The 22,282-nt window shown below is 37.3% G+C and overlaps 1 protein-coding gene and 1 long non-coding RNA gene across 7 annotated transcripts in view; one reads left to right on the forward strand and one right to left on the reverse strand.

The window, feature by feature from the left end:
* Window positions 1-22,282, forward strand: part of PLEKHA7 (pleckstrin homology domain containing A7) — a 146,877-nt gene that overhangs the window by 21,313 nt on the left and 103,282 nt on the right. The gene's annotated exons all lie outside the window — the stretch shown is intronic.
* On the reverse strand, window positions 13,458-21,637 carry LOC131378572 (uncharacterized). Its single transcript, XR_009207917.1, has 4 exons — window positions 21,542-21,637; window positions 19,817-19,889; window positions 18,295-18,444; window positions 13,458-13,471 (listed from the first exon to the last, which is right to left on the reverse strand). It is a non-coding gene; the product is annotated as an uncharacterized LOC131378572 (long non-coding RNA).

The raw sequence follows: 22,282 nt of genomic DNA on the forward strand, positions 1-22,282 counted from the left end.
CTATGCATAAAGTACTAGAACAAGACCAGAACAATGGCACCACGCATATCAAAGCTTTGCTTGTTTGTAAAGTTTGTCCTACAACTATTTAATGAATAGGAGAAAAATGAAGTTATTAAAACAAATAGGACTTGTTTTTCCTATTACTCAGCACATGTATTTGGTTGTTTTCTGCTTCATCTCTGCATCACTTACTATAATTGGTATGAAATCAGGTGTCTGTACTGTCTCTGTGCTGGTTATATATGCTATTACAGGGCTGGGCAGATGCATTTACTGCCTGTTTCACTAATGGTTTTTATGGGGGGAAAATCTTGAAGTGTAACAGATGATGTCTGACTTGGTTAATTAATGTAAAGGTCATTTGGTGATGATTTAGCTGGTGACCTTGAAGATTGCCTTTTTAGAAAATGAAATTTCTTCAGCACTTAGTGTACAAACTTGCCATCCTTTTTGAGGCATTTGTTGAGGCCTTTTGTTTTTAAGCTTCATGGTGAAATTGAATGATAGATTTTATGTTCACACTTTTGAATCCTACTGGAGCTGGTCTTCTGTCAGTACGTAAAAAGATCAAATTTATGTAGCTAAACTACTCAAAGTAAGAAAATAGTTGTTGCTGTTTATTTCTGAACAATCTAATATGTGTTTCTTAGGTAGTTAAATTCTAGCCTAAAACTTTGTAAATGTACACACATTTAATTTTGTGTGGAAGATTTAGGTAAGCCATCCTGCTTTGGTTTGGGTTAGTACACCTGGGCATGCTTGTCCTGTCTTACCTCTTCTGAAGTCAGTGTAGCGTACTTGTTGCCTTGAGCACGAGGATTTGCTAGGTCTGTGTAATTGTCAGAGTAGCTGAGGTTTTGTGTGACTATAAATTCAGTTGCATCATGTGAACATAATTAACTCTCATTATGTGTGCCTCATAAGTTCCATTCAGTTATCTGAGTTGCAATCAGCTGAAGAAGTGGTGGAGTTCCTGTGTTCACCAGCCATGCAGAAGAAATGTAGGAATGTGTAAACAGTGGTGTGGTTTGTGTTGGGGAGGGCTGGACCTCAGGAGCCAGCGTGCAGTAGCACTCCAGGACAAGGGAGCTGAGACTCCAGCAAGGACAGAAAAAGTATCAGTAAGTCAGGACAGCGTTGGCCTGAAACTACATATGGGATGAAAGACATGGGAAATGTAATAGTGTAAGGGAGTACGATGATGGTGTATGGCATTTTTTCCTATTAATTCTGCAGCTGTGGATGTGCCCATTGCTCTCCTAAAATAATTGACGTGCTCCTGTTTAACTAGAAGTTCAAGCTGGCAGTTTGAGAGCCTCACATCTTGCTTGTAGCCGAGGTCCTGAATTTGGAACTACGCTTTTGAGATTCCATGACCCTCACCTCCAGTGAGTCCTCCCTGAGTGTGATGTTTGGCCAGAATGTGCATCATCCTTGATGATGGGCTTTCTACCAAAGTACCCATAAATAGTGAGTATTAGCAAATATATGAAAAGATAGGAGGCAAAAATTGTGTATGAAATACAGGATAACGTTGAAGGATAAATGGTACTTGCACACTTTTAAGTTAGCCTACTTAGAAGATTTGATCGTTGATAAATAATAGAAGGCTTTATTTTGCCAGATTTAAATATCATGCCTTGACTTTTTCCAGAAACTTTCTGCTCTCTGAGGTACAATTCACAGTATCTGTCTTTATTGTTTCCTTTTATATGCATTTTTAACAATAGCCTTTCGAGTAAGCTGAGTGTGCTGACAGTTGTCAGAAGTATTCATAAGTGAAATTTTAATGGATGGAAAATGAGGAATGTTACGTAATGGGTCACTCAAGTTTGGGGAAAAATTGAAATGTCTCAAAAATTAATGTAATTACAATCTCATAAACCCCAGGCCTGTCATAGATTCATTTTTGCATGCTGTTGCATTTCTGACATGCATTTCTCCTGTCCTGCAGTTTAACTTTTTCTGTAGTATTCTAGGGAATGCATTAAAACTGGGAAAGCAGGGCTGTCAGAATTCTGCATTTTAAAACAGGATACTTTGATTAAAGAAACATAATTTCTCTCTGTATAGAAAATATTGTACTTAGGCAGACATTTTGATAAAGAGTTAAGCTTTCAGGCTGTGTAGAAATTACGGCAAAGGCTATGATTGCTGATATAGTTCTGGAAGTGGAAAAAAGGACAGAAAGGTCAAAAAGGTAAACTGTCTTAAAAGCAATATTTTGTTACTTTTAGCTAAGCTTTGGGCAGTTGTAATTCTTTCATTCATACGTTTTTATGCGTCTCTTTACCTGAAAACTAAAGTGGAAGCGGGAGGTGTACAGGATTAGATTTATTTATCAGGTAGAGCATTTGTTGCTCCCTATTTGTTTCTTTTTTTTTCCTCCTGTCATTCTGTTTCTCTGCCTTCATGTTCCTTGTCTGCTTCTCACCCAAAGTTTTTGATTAATAGTATTTTAAACAATGTAATTCCAAACTGGTTGCATTTAGTCATCTTTTCCTTCAGTGTGATGATTAAATGTTGTGAATTGGGTTGTTTTGTTGTTGGTTTTTTTTCCCCCAAACTTTGAAGTTTGAATTAACTCCTTTAAGTATTCTGGGTAACTTTGTTACAGTCAGACTCAAATAGACAAATTATAATTCAGTCTAGTCTCCCCATGTGAATTTGGAAGTTACACAATGAGCAATGCCTTCCTTTTTAAAATAATTTCCAAATTAGAGTCTTGCTGCACATGACTCCTCTACTCCCGGCTGATCTAGGACAAGCTGCAGTCCTGTCTTAGAAAATGGAAAAAGGCTCTTTGGCTAGACTTTATTGTGATACCAATTCAGCCATTTAATTGTGTTTTCAGCTTTAGCATAGATTGGTTCTAACTGTTCACTTCCTTTATGTTCTTGGATATTCTTAATGTAACTGATCCTGAAGGCTCCAATCTAAAAGTTACTCTTTTCAGTATCTCTGTATTCTATTTCTACAAACTTCTTTCTTGGCACAGTTGTTTGGAAAAAAATGCTGTGATAGCACTTGCTGTACAGCATTTTTAATATATATTTCATTTTAATGTTTTGTATTATATATGCAGGTTTTATGAGAGAGAAACTTCCAAGTATTCAGTAAAAGTTGCACAATTCCATGTGTATCTCAATAAATACTGTGTGACTTGAGATATTCAGCAGTATGCTGCTCTTGGCTGAAGAACAATAGCTATTCATTTAATAAATTACTTTGGTAATTAATAGTTTATAAATCTTTTCAGTCTGGTCTTAGAATGAACAGATGTATTGGCAGAACACTTTATATAAAAATATAATATATATATATATATAAATACAAGTATATGTGCGTATATAAAGCCATATGGTACAGTTATATTTAAAATGTAAATCCAAATTGATTCCAAAATCATTTTCTGTCCCGTCCATTAAAAAGTTTTTCATTTAGAAACATTTTTACAGTAGTGTTCATAAATACAAGTGCAAATAATTTAGATGTTTTTTTAATTGCCCTGTAGTTTAGTTAAGAAAAAGAAACAAAGTATTCATGAAGAATTAAGTGGGATTAGCTTTTAAGTGTGCTTTTACATTGTTGACTGTTACTTCAGTAGAAGTGTTGTTTTGGTTCTGCCTTTTAGCATCTGTCATTTCTTACGGTATTTTATTCACTAATATTGTGTTTAAAGACATTTTTGCATGGGTTATTTTCTAGAATTGTCTTTACTAAGAATGCTGAAATCATGTTTTTAGTAGAATTACAGATTTTCTTATCCCGTAAGAGGGGAAGGATGGCGCTGAGCGTGTCTGGGACTCTTGTGTCCTGATATGACTGTGTGTTTTCAGCTGCCAGAAGGATAAGTGTGCAAAACAAAGTGTTCTAAAATCTGTGCCATTGTCAAACCACACTTAGTCTTGTGGGGACTTCGTTCTTTTATGATTGCCCTGCTGTCGAGTGTGCTGCTCACCCATGGCTCTTCTTTGAAGCCCATCAACTGGGAAATCTAAAATAGGTGACTTGTTCCCCCAAACTTCCTTTCTTTCCCCTGTGAAATGCAGGGGACTGCAATGCAGTGACTAGCTCAGCAATTGATGCTTAGAGATACAAGAATGTGTCTTATGTAGAAACTTAATGTGCAGCTGCTTTCTACCAATTCACTGTGCAGCTGGTACCTGGTTGATGCTGGATCTTTTGGAACAGGGCTAGAAAAGTCACTTACTTGGGTAACGAATTTTCCTTAAATGCTTTCAATAAATATCCTGAAATTAATACATGCTAACTGCTGTCCTTGTTGATTTGGGTCCAGAAAGGAGAGCACTCTCCTTGCTGTGCAGTGTTTTCAGATTTCTACTAGTCTGGGACTGATGGAATAACAAATATTTATAAAAGAAATTAGTAATGCTGTCTTTCTTGAAATTCAGAGTATTATTTCAGAATGGATGGTTGTTTCTGCGGTGTAACATTTCATGGGTTTTTCTTATTTAGTCTAGATACTCTGGGATTAAACAAAGTTTTCATTTTAAATAGAGTCTGAACTCAGACTCAGATATCTTACTATTTTTCCGTGTTCAGTTTGGCCCACAAATGTTTTCTGCCTGCATATAATTAAGCTGTTCAACAAAGACTTAGTTTTGCTTCTCATTTGTGACAATAGCTGTTGTGAGCTTTCAGATTCCTAACAGCTAACAAAATACTGTCAACGGGAGTATCTAAGTGAAAGACAAAGAACTGTAGTTGTGTAAGTCAGAAAATCCATTAATAAATCATTAAGAGTACTGCAGTACCTATTTTGAAGGTTATATTATTAAAAAAATATTATTTTTCCCTTTATTTCAGTAGATCTTCACCTTTTTTTAGGTTATAAAATGTATGGGGAGAAGAACCAAGACTTTTTTTAAAAACAAGTGACCTTGGGTAGTTTCTTACTTTTGTCTTCTGTGTGGTACCATTTCTCGAGTCCCCTCACTCCATCATAGCCATATGCCTTGTGTATTCTGAGAGGCTTTAAATGGTGCCCTGGAAGGTTTGTTGTTGCTTCCTAGGACTTGGAATTTCTTTCTTGGGTTGCTCTTTTGATTAGGGGGGTGTTATGTGCTTGTTTGAAATAGCTTTTGCCACTGGACAGAGGGCTACTTACAGCTGTTGTGTGGGAGTGCAAGAGGCAAAGGAATTAACATGTGCCTGTTTCTGAGCATTTCTGGGAAACAAAGGACAAAGGAAGTAAATTGTGTCCTTTCACCACTCTAGGTCATTCAAGGTCTAATCTGAAGCTTGCTGATTTCAGTGAGCTTTGGATGAGTTAGAGGCAAATTAATTCAACAACTTCAATTTCATTAGAAGGGAAAGGTGTAAAGTCCTTTCCTGATGGCTGTGGATGAGCACACCACGAATTGTCTGGCTAATAAATTTCAGTGGGGCTTAAATTAACCCAAGAGTGAGCTGTCAATGGAGGGAATGCCGACATTTCTGTGATATCTTTCCTTCGCAGCCCTTTCCTGACCAGTCCTGGAATGCTTGTTTGGCAGCCTGATGCTTCAGCTCACTTCTTTGCTCTAGCTAGAAACACATCCTCTGGGAGACTGATTTCAGCTGAATCGCTTGCCCTTTTCTTTGCTGCAGGGCTGCACAGGCACCAGTACCAGTGCAGAGGAACCATTGGGAAGGCAGGAAGTGGGGTACTGTTCCTTTCAGTAGTAGTGGGATCTTTGTTGGCCTTCTTAGCTTTTTAGAAAATGACACATTCAGTGGAGTGTCAGAGTCCAGGGCTGTCACGCTGGTTTTTCTGAGGTTTTAAAGCCTTCTGACTGTTCATAAGATGGAGTCAGTCTCTTTAGCTTCTGTACAATATTAGGAGCAGTTTTTTGCTTTTTCTCACACATGTAACATAAACAAATCCTTTGTTTTTCATTCCCTGTCCTTTCTTTGCATATTTCTAACCTGAAAACAATTGTAACTGGCAGTTGGTCTGGCCATTTGGCTGGGGGGGTGATAACTCCAGAGGCCAATCCACAGCCAGACCCACAAATGTATAAAAAGTAAGAAATAAACAGGCAGAGGAGCCCTCGGCCTTCGCTCAGCCTTGGGCTCTCTCTGAGGAACATCTCTGCCCTGCAAATCTCTTGTCTCCGTGTGGTTGCTTTGCGTGTTGCAATCACACAGGGCATTCCTTTGATTGCCCTGGAAGGTCAGAGACCTGGACAGGGGGTCTGGGACCCTGGCACAGAGCCCAGGAAGACACTGGCTGTGATCTCAGTCCATGGGAGAGCTTCCTACACTGCAAGATGAATTACAGGCCACAAGAGTGTGAAAGATAGTAGTTTAGCTTATCACAGGGTGAAAAACAGTAGTGGTTTGGGGTTTTTAGTATGGAAGTAGATGGAGCAGGATGGAGGATTTTGGGCGTTGTCTCTTGCTTCTTCTTTCTTCTTCCCTCATTCGTTTTTCTGCAGTGACGATGGCACAAAGTAGTTTAAGGAGATTGGGTCAAAGTAGAGATGACCTGTTTAGTGTAAGTGATAGGTAGTGGCAAATAATGATAAATAAAGAGTACATAACAATTAGTATAAGAGGCAGCAACAGCCCAGTGTGGGGGGAGTCGTCAGATGCCCGAGCTGCTGCACAGATCGTAGTTGGGCACTGAGAGAATTGTAAGATAAGAAACAATAAACAATGCGCACAACCTTGAAACATCAGAACCTGAAGACTCCGTCTCTTTCTTGTGTCCGGCTCAGGGCTTTGCAGAAGGCAAAAAGACTCTAAAACCACCTGAATCTCAGGAGAAAAATTTGAGAGTAGAGCTGCATGGTAGATGAGAATCAAGTAGAGCACAACTGGGAGATTTTCACCTCCCAGGAGAGCAGACATTTCTTGAGATTTGGCAGTTGTCCTTGAAGTTTGGTCTATACGCTTCCTATCTGCAGTAATTTTATTTTACTTTTTATTACATTAATCTTCTTAGATCCCTCTTACCTAGCGTTTGCTTTTTATGCCTGTCACTTCTGTGAGCAGAACTAAAATAGCTCCAGTTAAATAAAAACAATGGATAATTAAAATTAAGTAGTTTTACTTATGAAAGCTTACCTTGGATTTCATGTGAGCTTTAAAATGAAGTTATTATGCCAAAAATGAGGGGTAGGAAAAAGTAACAATTTGTTCAACAATGCCTTTGTTAAAATTTTATTGGAAGAGCATTAAACCCTTGTTTTAAAAAATGGGCACTTTACCAATGCTTATAGACAATGAATGTCTTGTGAAGTTTAGAATATAGATATGAATTCTTTTAATATAGTTTAGGCTTTAATGTACTGTTTATAGAAATTGAATATAAGGGTATGCAGACACCCAGGTTAGATCACTGATGTGTTCCGATATGTACTTTAGGTTTGTAGAATTTCCTGGGGGTGGGGTACTTTGTGTTGCTACTTTTTGAGATGGGGAACTTCAAAGTTTTCAAGAACTTTGGAGAATACTGAGCTATTGTTTTGGTACATAGAGAGTTACTACTTGTAAAAAAGTTGATAATTTTGTCCTTTTTTTTGGTTTTTTTTTTTTTTTTCAAAATAAGGAATACAAAGAAGCATTGAAATCTACAGCTATGGTGGGAGGATGTGCTTTCTGTGGGGACACCGTGGCACATTCCATCTCACGGAATGCACTTGGTGTGACATTTAACAAAATGTGTTGCTTAACAGCTTCAAGAAAGGCCAGCTAAATTGTAAAGATGAGTGCGATGGGAGCCTTTCATGCAAGATGGCATGCCTTCCTCACACTTCTGCAGAAGGCATTTATTGACAATGTAAGGAGTGGGGCTCTGCTGCTGGACAGCGTTCTTGAAGTATTTGTGGAGTAAACCTAATTACAGAAGGCACACTTCTCTATATCACAGAAAGCAGAAGGATTACCTGTCTGTATATAGATCCTGGTGAGCAAATTGAAGTGATTCATTTGAATAAATAGGATAAATTCTTTATTGTTCTTCAGATGTTTATGTAGTCGGGTTGAAAACTGCAGCTAATCTGCAATCTTCTGCTGTCTGCTTTTTATGCTAATATGGAGTTATTTTGCAAAGGTTTGGGAAGGAAATCCATTATAGGGTTTATTGATCTTTCTGGTATTGACTGCCAGAAAAATAGTTGTCCTAGGCTGCAATGTGAAATGTGCCCAAAGTATGTATTCTATCACCATCTACATGAGCTGTTGAAACTAGGTTGGGCAGTGTTTCCCTTGCCCCCTCCCTCCAGACTATCTTCTCTTAATGGCCCATCAATGCCCTGCTGCACGACTCATAGGTGACTCCCTCCGGGAGCTACCTCTGTTTAATGGGCAATCAAGGACCCATTGCAAGACTCATAGAATGATATCAGCCCATTGTGAGATGCTCTGCCCAGGGGGAGGAGCCAAGCATTCCCACCTGGATATAGTCTGGGATTTGGGGCAGCACAGGCAGCCTTACCCACTGGATTCCCGGAGGACAAGAGCTGCCAGACCTTTCTGCAGGATCACTGCTTCAAGAAGACCACTTCATCTGGACTGCTACCACCACAGTTTCAGGTTGTATTCTGACTCTGTCAGTGATCTTTTGTACTATTGCATTTGTTTTATTTTATTTTATTTTACCTTTTTTTCTCGCCTATTAATTTTTTTTTTCCTGACTTGGAGTTTCTTGCCGATTTTCCCTTCAAGCCAGCACAGTAGTTTCCACAGATGGCAAAACAAACTCATATTTTTAACTTGAGGTGGTGAATTTGAACATTGTCCTACATCTATTTTGTAATGAAATCCAACAAAGAGCCGAGGAATTGTGAGTTGGGTTTTGGTGTTTTGTTTTGTTACAAAGTTTACTAGAATATTTCTTAAGCCCTGAGACTTTTATCAGATCAAGTATGGCTCTTTCTTTTCGCCCTTTTAGGTGGGGGAGAGTTTGGAACAGTAACTTTTTATCTACAAAAAGAAATTATATTGGTAGAATGTAGTGGTGATTCTGGCATATAATCAGTGAGAAATAATTCCAAAATTAAGGTCCAGTGTATCAGTTGTGAGGATTTCTAAATAACAGAATACTATTTAATATAAAAAGAAAAATAAATTGTAGGATTGAGGCATTTTCTTTAAAATGGGCTTGTCACACATTTGATTCTCTGCATTTCTTCACTGGAAATAGCAGATTGCAGTTAATGCAAGATGGCAGTTATTTTAGGTGTCTCTATTTTGATGAAGGGCTACAATTTTCAGAATTACAAAAGTAGTTCAGAAAGAATTCAATGAAATTGAGAAAGGCACAGGTTGGTCAGATTTAGACAAAATCTCTCTTCTGAATTGGCAGGCAGGAAGAGTGTAAAATTTTATGTTTAAATGTATGCTTTAAAGAAGCCCGGTTTAAGTCAAGAAAACTTCCTTGTGAATCTGTAGACTACAATGGTGTATGGTTGTATCTATGGTGTAAGGTTATATCTACGTTTGTGAGTATTCTTGAGGCAGCGGGAAAGCAGAAATACAGGAATAAAATGTAATTTGAAACCATTCATATAAAGGCCTGTTTTATAGGAATGTCATATATTTTTAAAATAGAAATAAGTTTAGAATAGATAATAGAAATAGGAATAAGTAGTTCTTACTTCAAAAATCTCAGTGTTTGTATCTCTCTAAGAGAGACAATGAACATCAATGGTGTAATTTTCCGTTTCTATCTTTGTTAAAGCTTCATCTTTATTCAGAGTGAGAACATTCAGCTTCATGAAAGTAATAGAAGTGTCTAGTCTTCTGGGGAGTGCACCCAGAGGACCAAAGGAGCTCTGTGTGTGAGGAGGGTCTTTTTGAATTTTGTTGAAACTGATTTTTGTCAGACGTGTTTCCAGGTGATGGGGACAAGGAACTTGCAGTTGGCAAAGTATGTTGAGGCTTCCATAATTATTTTTGTCGGTCTGTACTTTTCTGCAGGAGCCCTCAGTCCTTTTTAGTGAACCAGCTTATTGTGATATGCTAGTTCTTGGTTTTGAGACAAGGACTGTCTGTTCCTGACCCTGCTTTCCTGGTATTGCTTGTTCTTAGGAGACTCAAAGGTGTGTAATACTCTTGGTATAGATTCTTTTGTTGTTTGTTTTCTACATTTCCCTGCTCTAACATAGTGAAGAGGTCAAGATGTAGAAGGAAAATAGTGTCATAAATAAATAAATAGTGTTCAGCTTCTTCCCAAAGACCTGTAAGAGCCCTTTGTAAAAAGCAGTTTTGTAGCCAGTTGGTCTCCAGCCTTTGCTGCATGGGCCTTTTCTATTTTATGAGCCTGCATTTGTCTTTCTTGGATGTAATGAGGTTTCTGTCAGCATTTCTTCACCCTCCAGATGGCAGCTCTACATAGCTTCTAGTCTAGTGTTGCTTAAAACTGCCTTAGTAAACTTAGAAGGCTTATTAAGCTTGGCTTTTGGTTGACTTTTGCATTGGTTTCCTTTTTTAGCTCTATGCTGTGAAGAGTGGTTGTATACGGTAAAGCACCCTTAAAGGCAAGCCTGAATTTTAGCACCTTATGAGTATTATGTGCATGAAGTGCTTATCTATCCTGACTCAGTTTGCTTAAATAACATAATACAACTATGAGACTTCATAAATTTGGCAAACCCAGAAGAGGAGTGCTTGTTGTATTGGAGTTTTTTCAAAGAATGGTAGAGAGCTCTGTAAGAGAGATGTTTGTTCAAATCTTCATTGTTTATTGTGATTTTTCAGTGGATGAGCTAAAATATTTGTGAGTAAATGTAAGTTTTTTAAAACCTTGTTTTGTTTTCAATCAAACCATTGCTACTGAAGAACTCCATTACTGTCAGTGATGCTGTAGCAAAACTTCAAGCCAATTATAGTTAACTTAAAAATGTCAGTGCAGGCATCTGTGATTATCTTGCTCTAATTCTTCTTTAGGACATCACTCTGCTTGGTTCAGATGGTTACTTTTCCATGTGTGCTACTTTGATCTTCATTGTGAGGAGCTACAACAGCTTTATGAGAAAATCACCGAATTGCCTTTGCTTCCTTGTGGAATTCACTTGAATGGAACTTTTTTTGGTGCCACTTATGCCAATAGTTTATATGGCTTGTTTCGTTTTAGAAGGATATATAGAAATGAGGGATAGATGGGGCAGCTGAGGAATAGTAAAGCCAAAGAATTGTACTTGGTTTTGCTTCATTTAAATTCATTTTGAGCTGTTGTCTCTATGATGTCAAATTCTGATTTTTTTCCTGTGGAGGGTACGGAAAGGAACATACAAGGGAAATTGTTAGGGTTAGTAGCAAGTTCTGAGTAAAATGAAAAAAACATAATTGTGCACCTGATTATAATTTATCTGTGGTGTGTAATAGAATGTCTGGAATGTATACTGCTTGAGAATTGCTTAACATTTTCTAGATTTACTGGCCTCTTCTTCCTTATTTACACATTTATCTCCTTTTTTTTTTTTCCTGAGCATTTTCAGGGCCTATTTTTTTCCTCTTAAAATATGAATATTAGGACCATATTTATAAGATGAAAGCATGCATTCTCAAGTCATTACGTGATTCCAGGAGCTGCGGTCTGAGTAAAGATGTCAAATACCACCTCTGTTTGCAAATGGCAGCTCTTAGCTGCCTTCCAAAAGCTTTTTGTTGGATTGAAGGCAAGGCTGGCCCTGAGTATTGGAACTGTGTATTTCCCTGACTAATGCTACTCTGCTTGACTCTTCTTGCTGGAGTGCTAATGAGCAGGTGCCTCTTAGCCAGATACGTTCCAGTGTGGTTGTTCTTGTCAGGCCTAGTCTAGTACTTATTGATTAAAAATACATGAATGTTTATTTTAACATAATATTTATTTCTAGCATAAGTAAGAGCTTAGCAAATCCATCCTCTACCCCCCCCTCCTCCCTTTTGAAAAATGCACACCTAAGAAAAGCTGTGTGACACAGATCATGCTTATATTCTTTGGGGCTTGAAGGGGCTGTAAAAGCACTACACTCTTCCATCCAAGTATAGCATTCCCAAGCATTCACTGTCATCCTTGATCAGTCCAGAAAGGTGATTTCTTCATTTTGGGAACAGTTGAATATTGGAGTAGGTTGATTAGAGGAGGGGTGAAATTTCCCTTGCTGAAAGTATTCAAGATTCAGTTTAGACGACCCTGGATCATCTAAAGTCTAATTTTCAGCAGAAGATTGGACTAGATGATTGCCTGAAGCCTCTTCTTGTCTAGGATTTAGGATTTTCTGTGTCCCTGAGATTCATCACTGAGAAAGGGTGAGGCTTACTCTACAAAGTCTTCCTCCTATTAATTTGGGGCAAGATTTTGGGTATTGCTGTTGTCCTTTTATGGATGAAGCAGGAATATCTTCCTTTCTCTAGATTTAGTTAGATCATTTGAAGCTTTTAACATCCGTGTCTCAGTAGTCTGGACATCCTGGCTGCACAGGTTGAACAGCAACAAAATGGGTCTCTACTTCTGGGACAATCTAATGAATCCAGAGCAGGCTGGGATTCCTGATGTTATGGACTTAAGAGCATATCAGAAGAAGGTATATTCCTAATGAAATTTTGCATGAAAATTGAGCTCTTACTTTGCCAGCAAGAAGAAGATGCCCTTGTCGTTCATTTGGTTGGTGGGAGAGTGAGGAGATTCCAGTACTGTTGCTGGAACCTAGGCAGTTTAAGGACACAAGAAAAGAAGAGTTAAATCTACTTTGCATAGTAGCTTAGCAGGATAAACTCATTACAGATTATCTTCTAATATGTTACAGATGAAAGACTTCTATTGAGAATTCTTGATTCAGAAGTTTTGAAGTTTGAAACAAGTAGGTGTTTGCACAATTGGAGAAGTTTCATGGTGTTAGAGGTGTAGTAGAATCCAAAATATTTATTGATATTTACACACAGTAACATATTCTTTATATATGTTATGAAATACTGGTGAATTGCCTTTTATTTCTAATGTCTGCAAGCCTATTATTGACTAAGTTGTGTCTTCTGATTTTCACCACATTGTTGTCTCATGGACCAATTAATTGCATCTGAGTTTTTTTTGTTTGTACTTGATGTATCCTGATCTCTTCCCCAGGTACACAAAGCCCTTTTTACATGCACCTATTTGATGGTTTCTAAATGTGTATCGTCTAGAATGTAGCATGATAGTCTTGATTAAGACTTGCTGAAATACAGTTGAAGGCTGCTTAAAATATTTCCTTGTCTCTTCTGGAAATACCTGTCATGATGTATCCTGGCACTGAATTTTGTCTTTTTCACTGCTGTGTTACAGTGGTGACTTATGCTGGGTACCTCCTGCTTGCTGATCAATTTACTCTTGGACATTCATTATGCATTATCTCTGCATTTCTCTCCTTTCAGTTGTTAGGTCATGCTTTGGATCTAACTCTGAATCTTCTATTTCTCTTGCTTTTTAAAACTTCAGGCTTTTTCTTCCTTAAATTTGTGTTCAACTAGTTATCTCCTTTCATAAGAAAACTTTCATCTAATAATTGAAAAAAAAATTGGCCATGGAGTATTTAGCATGTTACATCTGCATAAAAATTAGTGTTTTCTGATAGTTTCTAACAATGAGATACAAGACTAGAGTAAAAGAAAAAAAAAAGGGGAGGGAAAGTTTGTCTTGCCAAATACACATTTTCATTATTTTTTTTTTCATTTTAAAGTAACAGGCTGTTGTGAAATTCCTGTTGTTTCTTTTAAGCTGGTTGTAGGCTCTTATGTCACAATATGGCCATGAATATTTCATTATATTTTGAAGTGCCTTGCTGAAACTGGTGGAAGTGGTGGTTTCTAATTGCATCTAGGTAGTTCTTTCACATAACTCAATTGCCATCATGTTTCTCAAATTAAACTAATGTTACATAAGGGAACAAAAAGCTGTAAATTCATATAGGACTCCTATTATGATGTTGTTTTATATAATAATACACACAGATATGCATACCAGCAATGGAGTATTGATTTTAAGTTGTGATTTTTAAACCCAGGAACTGTCCCTTCAGATGGAAAACTTGGCTTTTTGCTCTGCTTCATCTATTCTGCTTCTTGTTACTGATAATGAGACAATCCTCCTCTGAAGCTCCAGCTGCTCCCAGGCTTTGCTGCTCTTTTGAAAAATCCTGTTAAGAAGAGGAAATATGGTAAAGCCCTGCTCCTGTCTTGGCCAAAATAGCTGTAGTGTAAAGGTGTATGGAGAAGAAAATGGGACGTTTTTGGAGGAATGGTAACTCTCTTAGAAACCATAAATGTTTGGGAGTTGGGGTGTAATGACAGCTACTTTTTCTCTAGCGTGGTACTTGTTTGCTGCTCAGTGAGTGTAGTGCTTAAAAACAAAGATGCTGCTGGTTTGTTTTAATCTTCTCATTGTAAACCCTCAAATTAAGATATGGCCAGTCTTTTCAATCAGTGTAATCTGGGTCAGATTTGAGAAAATTAGTGTTAACCACCCTTCTTACCACAGTGCAGATAAAACTCCTGAGACATGAAGAGAGATAGGAAAAGCTTAACTACAGCCAAATAGCCTTTTCTGCTGCTTTTGGGTGTTGCAACAATATTTGCTCTGTCCAGGCATGCCAAGCCAGAACAAGTATATCTGTCCTGTATTTCATGGATTAGAGACATGTTTTATTTGCATTTCTCCTAGCATCTGTTCTATCAAAACCAGACTCGCAATTTTTGCATTTTTCCTTTCCTTATGGATGTTTATTCTTTCAGTGTTTGTTAACATCTAGAAGTAGGGTGAGTGGCTGTTTATTTTAATTTTCATGGAGTCTCAAGATTGTTTTCTTTAAGTAGTTGGAAATTAATCAGAGAGAGTGTAAACCTGTAAATTGGGAAGATTTCTAGGTATATTTAAGCAGAGGTAGTCAGTAACATAAAGGTGAAATAAATCAAAATACACTTCTGGTCTTGAAACTCTGTGTAGGCATTCTAAGAAACAAGTGAGGGCTTAGTGCACTTTTGAAGGCTATAGACAGATATGAAACTTGTAACTGAGCAGCAGACTGGGGACATTCCTCATTCTTACTGGTCAGTCTTTACTCTTCCAGGAGCTTACTGTCCCCTTGGATCAGTTAACATAACTATTTATGTTGTCTCTTCATCAGCTGCTGTCTCAGTGATCTGGGTTCCTTTATACTCTACTGTATGGTTTGAAAAAGTCAGATTATTTTGGTAGAACTCGGTTAAGGAGGAACTTGTGGTGACTGACCTAAGGGGGTCATTGCATGACCTTTTAAATCTCAAGTGATGAGATTTGGCAGTAGGAGCCTCAGCAAAGCTGTGCTTGCAGTGCAGTCTAAAGAGAGTGGTTTATACTTGTAATAGCTTTTAAATGAAGGTCTTTCTAAGCATAGTGATGATTTTTTTAATCTCAAACCTATTCTTAATCAACACAGACTTAATTGTTATACTTTGTTCATAAGCTGAAATCTATGCAGATTTTGAACTCAGTAAATTTCTTGCCTTATAAAAGTATACAACTGCCTATAAATCTTAGTGATTTGTACACTGTGGAGGGCTGGTAAGACAAAGTACTGCATATTCAGCATCCTTCTGGCAGTGGGATCTTGCAAGTCATGGTATTGTCCTCTTTGTAGTGCAGAAACACAAGAAGCAAAAGAACTCGGTGGAAGGTCATTCTTCAGAAGAACTTCATAGATCTTGATTGAAGCATGAACTTAGTGATTCGCACAGATATGTAGACTATGCAGTTGCAAACTTTCCAAAGTAGAATATACAAGTGATAAAAAAACCCAGTGGACTATATGGGGAAGCTGCATGAAACTCCATCCCTTCTCAAAATACTCTGGAGGGTAATACCCTATCTTTCTTCATAAATTACATGTGTAAAGGTGATTGATACTCCCATGGAATTCTGGGGACTAAATCTGAAGACTGTGAAGTAGTGTAAAAATGACAGTGTGGACAGGCGAAAAAAGGTGGTGAACACAATTTTTAGAGGAGCTGAGGTCTCACTTTTGTATTTGTAGGGATGTGCTTCATAAGAATGGTTTATGCTGCCATCATAAGGAAATTTTATTACAATTAGCTGCTCTTGCACTGTGATACTTGTTCATTTAAATGATTCCTAGTTAAGATTGTTGAAGCACCTTTGAAATGTTTTTCAGCCTGCTTACAGAATTAGTAGCATACTTTAGATAATTAAATCGGTTAAAAAATATTAAGGAATCTTTCAAGCTCAAGCATTTGGAAATAAGATGAGGTGTAAAATGAATCTTGGGCGATCTGGTGTTTCTACGCTTTGCTAATTAATTTTTTTTAGAAGAAATCTGGTGAAACGTGCAGCGTACGTCTGACATTTTGAATTAAAACCCAGAGAACATCCTCTGTAGTTTTCCAGATCATTATTATGCTCTTTTTAGTCTGCAATGCAGAAGGAAAAGTCTTCTATAATACCACATCACTTACACTGTGAGGTTTATGGTCTGTCTTTAGGCTGAACAAACACTTGGAAGCTTCTGTAGTAGAATTGCAGTGCTTTTCTCTGTATTAAATGGCAAAACAAATCTGTTAGAAGACAAGTAACCTGGGAATGGCTTCGACATTTTAGGATGTTGGATAGGAATAGATCACAATTTGACATATCTAAAGTCTAGTCTTAGAGGGTAGTAGTTTCAGAGTCTCTGGTATTCCATCTCTAATTTCTTTATAGTACCAGACATCATGCTTGAGGGGCTATGTTTTCTTGGTTTAGAGGAATCCATTGAAGGGATTTTTTTGTGTGTTTTTAAATACTTGTAGAGCTGTTATGATTTTAATTGAAGCTTCTTATAGAATTAAGTTTCTGTGCCAAAAGCGTAGACCTAATGAAAACTGTTCAGACAGCTTCACAGGGCTTCAGAGTGTTTCTCTGTGCAGAAAATCTGTTTAGCATATTGGTACATCCTGTGTCTATTCCATTTTAGATGATGTACCAGAGCTGGAAGTTAGGTCCAGAAATCATCAGGCATCTTCTGTGTAATCTTGACCTCCTCTTTTCAAAGGTCATCAGTAACACAGATGTTCCCACCTGTTAACTTATTATAGTAATCCTTTGGAAGTTCAAGTATTGTGTCTCATTTTATACTTAATACTTCCTTTTTCGTCATTAAAGACTAATCTGTCTCCGCTTCGATTCCAGTTTTTTAAGTAAGAAAACTGTTTGGGTGTACTAAAGTAACCATGAAGTAAGGTTCCGATCTTTAGCTTGTGTAATCTAAATGCCATGGGAAGAGAGTTGGTCTTGTTTCATGGGGTTTCTTTTTTTTTTTTTTTCTTTTGAGTATACTCATCAACTATTCCCTTTTAGAATTTAAAATTAGCATGTAGAAAGTTGTGTTCTTCTTGGCAATGAGACAGTTCTTCTGGTTTTTGAGGAGTGGTGAAGATAGGAAAGAGTATTTCCCCCGAAGCCAAAATAAAACTCAAAACAAGTTGAGAAGTAATAGTTCCACTAGGAATAGCCAGAATATCATAGTCTTCTATGGGAAAAAAAAAAAAAATCTGGTTTGCAGAGGCCTGGATATGACCACAAGTTTTTATACTATAGACAGTTCCTAAATTCAGAAGGTATTAGGGACAGGGGACGCAATAGGAGTCTTGGAAAATGGAGGAGAAAAGGAGTGACTCACCAAGATGGTGAAGGGAAAACTGGAGGAGTCTGAGAAGTGGTTGATTAAGTATCCAAAATGATTGGATAGAGCAGTCTAATCAACTCAGCTGCTAAATAATGTTTTTTAAACATCCCTACTGGCAAAACCCCCTTTCAGTCAGGGAGTGTAAGCATTGATTTTACTGGTGGCTCTGTGTGGAAAAGGCATTTTTGGTTGGTCCTGTAAAGCTGTTGGAAGGCCGGGAGGGACACTGGGGTGTCAGCAATTACGTGTAGCACAGCAGGAAGACATTCATCCCCTCCTGGCCCATGTAGTCTGTGGGAACGAGCAATGTGGGAACTGGTGTCAGGTTAAGTGAGTAATTACTGCTGCATTTGTATAAAGTTGAAGAGTGAAAGTTTGTCAGCTCAGCTGAGAGGCAGCCGCTTCTTCCTGATGTTGGTTGTTTCTGGTCTAATACAGCCTTGGGAAGAGCTGTCTGGGACCTGTTTGCTGGTGTACTATTATGTAAATATTATTTCAAAGCAAAAGTAACTTACTGTCTAAGTGACTGTCTAATATTATGATTCCAGATTAAAATATTCTGCAGTGAGCAGAGATCAATGTTATCTTTTTTAAACTTCGTGAGCACCTGCAATTAAATGTAAATTAATTGAAAACAAATGTTGAGTTAGGATAGCTTGTCACTTACTTGCTAGATCTCACCTCTTGGTATATTTTAATGGAGGTACTTGTATAGCATTTGCTCCTAGAACCACTTCTTTGCATGTATTTTCATATCTCATTTATAAGGTAAGTCAGGAGTAATTGGATTATTTCCAAATTTTTGAAGTTTTTGATCCTGTGGTGATGAGGAAAATATAAGCTTAGGTAAAGGTTTAATTTCTCACACTATATTTAGTGAACAGGAAAGGAAACAAGGCTTGCAGTTTCACAGATTTTTATTTTATTTTATCTTATTTTTGGAATTATGTCCCTTAATGAAACAGGTATGGTAGTTGTGCATTTTATTGTTTGTGTTGCATTCAGCAATGAGAGTGAAGTCACAGCAACTTGGTGACAAATGACACCCCCCTGAGCCCCCTTCTGCTCCGAAATGCAGGAATAATTTCAGTCACACATTTGTAACTGATGGGATTTTGACAAAGGCTTCTCTGTGTATTTGCAGCAAAACAAAACTCTTATAATACACTTTGATGTAAGTGGCAGGCAATGTGTTGAGATTCTCAAAGATTGTGGGTTGCTTAAATTAACGACTTTTTAGAGAAAATAAGGCAAGCACGTCTCTTGCAACTAGATTTATTAGGAAGAGCTTTAAAGGCAAATCTAATTGAAACAATGTGACCTATTTACATTAGCAAAACATGTTAGGTAATTGTTTTAACACAGCATATTGTTGAGACACAATTTAGTTTCCAAGAGCACTAACAATGAGTTTTCTGATGTTTGTAACAGGAAAGTCTTAAACTTACTGAAGCACTTAGGCCAGAAGTAATTTTGTATTTTGAAGGCAGTTTTAAAATAAAACATAATAATTCCTGGTAATTTAGTTGCTTTGAAGTAGGAGTCATGGAACATGTCAATGCTCTTATAATAAATTTCATACCTCACCAAAGTGCAGAGATTTTTAATTCATATGTCTGAGGAGAAATTTACACGTATAATCTCCCCATCCGTAAATTGCTCCAGTTTTATAAGAATTTCCATTAAAATCATGTGTGCAAAAACTGTTCGTGCTTTACTTCAAGTAATTAATGAGAGTAAGGGTATTTTCCTGTAAGAATGTATTTAATTTGGCTTTACAGAACAAGCTGATTAACTTGTTCTAGATGGGAGGAAACCCAGAAGGTGGTTGTCTGTAAACTTTGCAAAGTTGCTGTGATCTCCACCACAGAACTTGTGTGGCCAGGGAAGAATGCTGAGAGCTAATTAAAATGATGCATCATTTAAACATCTGTTTTCTGGATTTAGGAATCACCTGGGATATAATATGATTATGGTTTCTTGATATATCTTGATTTAAATTTATTGCCTTTATTTCAAAACACACGAGAGAATGATGGCACTGAGCAGATGTGGTCATGGCAGGGCCACATGTAAATTACATCAGTTACATAAATCAAGTTAATTCTCGTTTGTTTCTCTTAAGACAGTCTGAAGCACTGAAGCCAATTTGGAGACCATTTTTGGTCCTGTTCTTCTGTGTGACTGACCTGTTGGGAGGAAATGATGACACTGCAGGCAGTGTTCTGCTCTAATCTTCTTCCCTCCCCTTTCTTTCTTTCCCTGGGCAGAAAGAGAGGAGTGAAGGCATTAATGAATTTTTCCCCAGCTAATAGGGAGAGTGCAAGCATGGTCCTTTTTAATGGCTGTGCTTCACTTTTGAATGCGTATGAATGCTTCAGGCTTAATTATGAGAACTCTTAGTGGCTGACTGGAGCTGACGAGTCTGTAAAACAGTGTTAGGAAAGGGTGCTGTCTTAGGTATGTATCAGTGCTCAGTTCCTGCCAAAAAAAACCACCAACTTGTAATGTTTAATTTGAAACTGTCTTTTTTCCTGTGTGTTGTGTGCTAGGTGCCTGAGGTAATAGGAGGATTTTGTACTGATGTCTTGCTAACCCTTTTGAGTTTTCCATCCTGAAACTGTTTACTTAATGGAGTGTTTTGCAAAGTTTGCTCTGTGATTAGAATACCTGTCTGAAGCTTGAGCACTATTATCTTCAATAATTAGGGCAGTGAATGTCAGGTATTCGTACCTTTCTCTCAGTAGTTACATTCCAGATTTGTGAAAAATTCTGGTTGTTTCTTAGTCTTCGTAGACTTAGCCTTCAAACTGATGATTAATTCTTACCAAAGAAGGTAAGTATTTGAATTATTTCCAAAGTGTTTAAACAGATTTTTATTATGAGGGAGGAAGAATGGAAGTATTTCTAATATCTTCTGAAGTAATGAAGTTGCTGTAGCAACCCAAAGCTTAGTTGCAAATCAAATCATGCCTTACCTTGGCTTTTTCTTGCAATGCTGAGTCATAGGTTTGATTGTCCAAGTTTGAGTCTCTCTCCTTCACCTTTTTATCCTCCTTGTTCTTATGGAGAGGGAAAAGAAAGCCCTTTTCTTTTGACAAGGCGCCTGAGGATAGGTGGTCAGATGCTGTAAACATGAATCATTTCACAGGCTTCAGAAGATTAATTGAGATATAATTAGTGATTTTTGTGTGTGTGTAAGTCGGTGTACATTTTAAGGGATGTCCTGTTTGTCTGCTCTGTTTTGCATAGAAATGCATCTTCTGCCCTTGAAAGCACATGGCCCCTGTTACCTTGTGTGTTACTATTCCTGGTGCTTTTAGATATTTCTTTTTGTTTGTTTGTTTTTTGCAAATATCATTGTTCTTTTAGAATTCTGTGTAGTCTAGTCAGTTCTTGACAGTGTGACTGTGGGTCAGATGTGCAGTGTGTAAAAAAATGTCATGGTTAAGTTCAATTTCTTCCACTTCAAGATTGGGTATAATACGAAAATAGTAAGCATGTAACAGGTTCCTGTGTAAGAGATGTAAAGGATTCTTTAGCATTGTTTTTTAATGGAGATTAACGTAGATTAATATAGAAGAATATGCCAAAAGTAATTAAAGTTTGTATACCAACACAGAATGAAGAGTTTCGGTTGTTCACTGCTTAAAAATACTAGTATGAAATATTTACATTTCAGAGAATAGATTTAATAATACTGTTGTTCGTAGTCCTGAATTGTCATTCAGTGGCACATGAATTGACCTAGAAAATAAAAATTTTGCTATGCAAATTAATTTTCTTAAGTGCAAATACAAGTATAATAAAAAGTGCGTCTGTCTAATTAAGCAAATTAAATATTTCTTTAGGGAGGCTAGGAAGACATAAAATTGATTAAAACAGTTTCTGTCTTTAAATAGAAGAAAACTCACCCTTTTTAGTAGCTCAGGTGTGCCTGTGGGGGCGAATAAGTAAAATCCCATAGATTTAATCCAAGAATGGATGGATATGCTGTTTCATTTCTTTAATGCACATATTATAATACGTTGTCAATAACTATAAAAAAAATCTTCAACTTATTTAAATAGGGAGCTTTTACAACACATCTGTGTAGCTTTAGGAATAAATTTGATATTTTCCTGAGTGTGAACTTTTATTTATTTCGTCCTTATGACCTTCAACTGGTTTTAATATGCTGGTGTTGATGCTAAAAATATTTTATCAGGAATATTTCAGATTACTTATAACAGTGGTAATAACTGAATGCAAGCCAGCTCTGGTTTAGAAGCCTTAATTAGGAAAACTTACTTTGGAAGTGGTTTCATTTATCACCCTGACCTCAGGAGTCTGTACACCCAACAGTTTCTTTTTACTTTTGTTCTTTGGAGACACATTGAATTACACAAAATGCCAGCTTAAAAGTGAGGTGACAGTGCTACCTACTTTAAACACTTTTCTGTCACCTGATAGGTGATTTCCACCATTTACAAGGCATTGTAGTTACATTTATTTGCTATTTTGAATAGGCTATTATTACAGCTAAGAATTTATCAGGGCTGTTAACCTAAAATATGTCTTGGTTAGAAAGCACACTGTGTGATGGCCCTCTTGTGCAGAAGACTTTGATTTATCCTGAACCACAAAAATAGACTCCATGTCCATATTTGCAACCC

This window comes from Hirundo rustica, chromosome 6 (genome assembly GCF_015227805.2).
Source record: "Hirundo rustica isolate bHirRus1 chromosome 6, bHirRus1.pri.v3, whole genome shotgun sequence".
NCBI lineage: Eukaryota > Metazoa > Chordata > Aves > Passeriformes > Hirundinidae > Hirundo > Hirundo rustica.